Source organism: Hibiscus syriacus, unplaced genomic scaffold, assembly GCF_006381635.1.
Source record: "Hibiscus syriacus cultivar Baekdansim isolate YM2019G1 unplaced genomic scaffold, ASM638163v2 tig00000340_pilon, whole genome shotgun sequence".
NCBI classification, from domain to species: domain Eukaryota; kingdom Viridiplantae; phylum Streptophyta; class Magnoliopsida; order Malvales; family Malvaceae; genus Hibiscus; species Hibiscus syriacus.
In genome coordinates, this window is record NW_024061783.1 from 5,690,380 (window position 1) to 5,695,899 (window position 5,520).

The window sequence follows — 5,520 nt, forward strand, 5'->3', positions numbered from 1 at the left end:
CCCAACATTTTTCATAGAAGGCAGCTAACCCTTCTCACTTACATAGGTTATTTCATCAAGTTTATCTCGATATAAACCACCCTTAACAGTGATATGAAATAATTAAGAGCTTTTATAAAAGCTCAACCACACAAAGAGTATGGTGACTTTCTTCAAGTTCATTATAAATGAACCACCCAAACTCTGGGCTAAGAAGTCATTAAGAATAAATATTCAACCTCATTTATCGGTAAATTCAATAAGTCCTTCTCACTAGAACCATCCAAATACTTGGATTTGAATTTATTAAGAGTTTAACAAACTCAACCTTTCTGTTGGTAAGTTCATTATTTCTTTCTCACTTAGGAATACTCACTCAAATTGGGTTATGAACTTATTAAGAATAGATATTCAGCCAAAATCGGTAAATTCATCAAGTCTTTCTCACTAAGACCACCCAAAGCCTGGGCTATGAATTTATTAAGAGCACTTAAGCTCATCCTGGGCATGCACATTATTCGTCATAGGGATAGGAAGTAGGAATATGCACTATGAGTCTTTCCATGGTTTCGTTTGACCACATGGAACTTAGATAACTAAGTTGGGTATCCACCATGAATTCCTCAACCAATGGGCTTGAGACTCATCCCCCTCGACGAATCTAGGACCAGCTTTCGACTTAACCCTTTGGTAAGCGGATCTGCTAGGTTCCTTTCCGACTTCACATACTCTAAAGAGAGCACTCCATTCTTTATTAAGTGTCTAACTGATTCATGTCTTATGCGAATGTGTCTTTTCTTACCATTGTAAATTTGGTTCTTAGCCACACATATCGCAGCTTGTGAATCACACAACAATGAAACTGGAGGAGTCGGTCTTCCCCATAACATAATATCTACTAACAAGCTTCTAAGCCACTCGGTTTCTTGCCCAGCTAGGTCAAGAGCTATAAACTCTGACTCCATGGTAGAACGAGCAATACAAGTCTGCTTTGATGATTTCCACGAGATTGCTGCTCCACCCAAAGTAAAAATATACTCGCTCGTAGAGCTTACCTCATCATTATCATAAACCTATTTGGCATCACAATATCCTTATAGTACTGTAGGAAACCCTACAAACTCAATTTTCCAATCCAAAGTACCCTTAAGATACTTCAGTAAGCGTTTAAGAGCAATCCAGTGCTCACCACTCGGATTATGAGTATACCTACTCAGTCTACTCATAGAATAAGCAATATTAGGCCGAGTATAGTTCATTAAGAACATTAAGCTCCTAATTAATTTAGCATATTCAATTTGGGAAACGCTACTTTTTTTATTCTTAACTAGATGTATGCTAGGGTCATAAGGAGTTCGAACAGGGACGACATCAAAACTGTCAAATTTCTTTAACACTTTCTCTATATAATGTGCTTGATATAAAGAAAATCCCTTCTCAGTTTTGGTAACTTCGACTCCTAAGATTACATCTACTTCTCCCAAATATGTCATCTCAAACTTAGTGGACAAGAAATTTTTAACTTTGTTAATGGACTCAGTGTTAGAACTGAAAATCAATATGTCATCAACATAAAGACTTATGATAACACATTCAGTGTCAAACATCTTCGAATACACACAAGCATCCGAACCATTCATAACAAAACCAAAACTAAGAATAGTTTTATGAAATTTCTCATACCAGTGTTTAGGAGCCTGCTTAAGTCCATAGAGTGACTTTTTGAGTCTACAGACTTTGCCTTCCATACCAGGTGCTTCAAAACCTAGTGGTTGCTCCATGTAAATCTCCTCATCTAGATCTCCATTCAAGAAAGCAGTCTTAACATCCATTTGATGTACCTGCAACTTATGAATAGAGGCTAGTGCAAATAATGCACGAATCGTTGAGATTTTTGTAACGGGAGAGTATGTATCAAAGTAGTCTAAACCAAACCTTTGAGTGAACCCTTTGACTACTAACCTTGCCTTGTACCACTAAATCGAACCATCTGGCCTTAGTTTCTTTCGGAAGACCCATTTATTTGAGATTGGTTTGAATCCCTTAGGCAAGTAAACTAATTCCCAAGTATGATTGGACATTATCGATTCTAGTTCATCATTAACAGCGCTTTTCCAAAAACTACCATCGATAGATCTTATAGCTTCTTCAAAAGTTTTAGGATCCTCATCTAACAAAAAAATTTGAGCTATAGGATCTGAAATGGAGTCTAAATCATTTATTTCAGAAATAAATGAAGTAATAAAGTCTGGTTCAAAAGAGGTTTCAACTCTTTTCCTTTTACTTCTTCTAGGCTCAAAATCAATTTGTTCAGAAGACCTAGCAGGATTACTAGAAGAAGTTGATGAAATATATTCTATTTGTGTTTCAATATTTATTCTCGGTTTCTTTAAAGGAAAAGTATTTTCAAAGAAAACAGCATCCCTTGACTCACAAATAGAATAATCCTGTAAAAGCATGAATTTGTATGCAGTACTATTCGTAGCATACCCTATAAACACTGCATCAATAGTTTTAGGTCCGATGGTGGACTTATTAAAGTCTGGCAAACCCACTTTAGCCAGACACCTCCACACTTTCATGTATTGTAAATTAGGAGCGTATCCTTTCCACAATTCATATGGGGTAGAATCTAATTTCTTATGAGAAACTCGGTTCAAGATATGAGTTGACGATAGAATGGCTTCCCCCACATGTTATCAGATAACCCTAAACTTATTAGTAAAGAATTCATCATCTCTTTTAAAGTTCTATTTTTCCTTTCGGCTATACCATTCTGTTGAGGAAAATAGGGGGTTGAAGTTTCATGAATTATGCCATTCTTTTCACAAATATCTTTTAAGAAATTAGATCCATATTCACCACCTCTATCAGATCTAACCTGTTTGATTCTCCTATCTAACTGATTTTCAACTTCTGCCTTATAAATAAGAAAGAAGTTTTCAGCTTCATCTTTAGTCCTTAGGAGATAAACTTTTGTATATCTTGAATAATCATCTACAAAAGCTATGCAGTAGTGTTTTCCTCCTTTACTTTCAGTGTTTCTAAAATCTGCTAGATCAGTATGAATAAGTTATAACAACTCAGTCTTTCTATTAGAAACAGTCTTAAAGTGAGGTTTAATATGCTTAGCTTCTACACAAATCTCACATTTGTTAAAGCTAGTTGTGTCTAGTTTAGGCAGAACATTCATATTTATTAATTTCTTGTCCTAATCTAGCATGCCACATATCAATGATTCAACAATATAAGCAGAAGTGGTAGCTTTATTTTCATTAAATTGAGTTTCTATGAAAATAAACCATTGCTTAAAAACCCTTTCCCAATATAATCACCATTTCGGGAAAGTACAAGTTTATTTGCCTCAAAAACTAACTTAATGCCTGCCTTATTCAGAAGCCCACCACTTATCAAATTTCTATGCAATGCAGGTACATACAAAACATTATTTAAAGCCATAGTTTTACCAGAGGTCAGCTTGAGTAAAACCTTGTATTTGCCTAGCACTTCAGAGCTACTAGAGTTCCCCATGTACACACGTTCACCTACGTTCCTATCCTCGAATTCGGTGAAAAACTCCTTCCTTGCGCAGAAATGCTTTGAAGCGCCAGTGTCAACAACCCATTCTGAACTGTTTTCCACCAGATTAACTTCTGAGACCACCGCAACAATGATCTCATCATCTTCTTCTACAACGTGCATCTGTGGCTTGTTTTCATTCTAACGGTCTGAGCGGTGTTGCCATTGGTAAGCTTTGTGGCTGGGTAAACCGCATACATAGCACTTGAGCATATTTCCTTCAGGTTTGGCCTTTCTTGACTTCTTGAAGTTGGTAGCCTTCTGAGGTTTCGTCTTCTTGTCTTGATTCCCACGTTTCATGATCTTCTTAAATTTGGACTCAACCAAGTTAGCTCTAAAAGATAAATTACTCATAGAATTAGTAAGATTATCTTTTAAACGGTTGGCTTCTTCAATCTTCATATGGCCCACGAGCTCTTCAAGCGAAAATTCTCTCTTCTTATGCTTAAGAGAGTTGCGGTAGTCAGACCAAGACTTGGGCAGCTTCTCAATGAGAACATTGGCTTGTAGCACCTCGCACATTTGCATCCCTTCGGCGATGATGTCAGCGACTAGGTTCTCATAGTCATGGACTTGATCCATTATCGGCTTGTCATCAGTCATCTGGAATTTGAGCCATTCGCCGACAATGTACTTCTTGATTCCAACATCATCCGCACCATACTTTTTATCGAGAGTATCCCATATTGCCTTGGCAGTCCTTTCTCTAAGGAACATATCAAATAATTTATTTGACATGTGACTGAGCAGATGTCCTCGCACCGTTTTATTGTCTTTCTCGTACTTCTCGTAGGTAGCGAGTGCAGCAGCAGCAGTTGCTAGGGCATCATCATTGAGGATTGCATCAGTATCATTACCGGTAGCTGGGGTTTGCGGCATGGTAGGTGGTGGCTCGAGCAACACGTAGTCAAGATCAAGTTGCTCGAAGAATATCAGGATTCTTTGAGACCACCTTCTATAATTCTTTCCATCAAGTGCATCGAGCTTGGAAAGATCAGGTATCAGTTTGCTCAAAGGTGTTGACATGATTGCAGTATATTTGAATTCGTTTCTAAATTGTTGGTAAAATAGACTGCAAAACTACATCGTTAGCACTAACTGAAAATATAAACAGTAATTAAAAGGAACAAATTCGTAAACCGTGTCGTGGTATAACCACTGCCTTAGAAACGAATTCGCCCCGATGTGTGTAATCGCTGCAGTAGGCGGACCATCCCCCGAGGTTAAAACGGTCGCTCCGAATTCCATACACCCGAAATCGGAGTGGACTGCCGGTGGTATTGCTCTTCTTATCGGAAAGCACACAGAGAGAATATTTAGAAAACACTTGGAGAGTGAATTCTGAATGTTGAGAGTAAGTTGAGAAGCTGAATATAGCTCTTTATTTATAGGCTAGAAATAGGGTTAAAATCGTCCATAAAATTTCATGATTAAATCTCTTCTTTGTAACAGCTAAAACGTATAGATGAACCTAACTCAGAAATAGTCCAGGTTCATTGCATCATTATTCAGATGTTATAACTCCCGAAATTATATCATGTAACCCCTGGAATTATATCACGTATTACCACTACCACAACCACGACCACGACCATAAGTCGAGTCGAGACAGACGGCGGCGGCGGTGCGCGAGAGTCCCCCTTGTTCTCTTTCACTCAACAAGAAAGTGGGAAATCCAAACCATAAATACCCATTTCCAATAGTATTTCCAATACTATGTGGGATTGAGCATTACCAACATGAGCCAATGAGATATTAGCTTCCCAATAAGTATAATTGGATTATACAAGGCAATAGAACTTTGCTAGAAACCACTGGTTTTTCTTTTCATATGCTAAAACCATAAAACATTTGTACATGAACACTTGTCTCCATATGCTTCTACCCACTGATTTCATTCACTTGTTCAAATTCTATATATAGTCAGAAGCACACACAGAGCTTATCTGCAATCAATTTTTG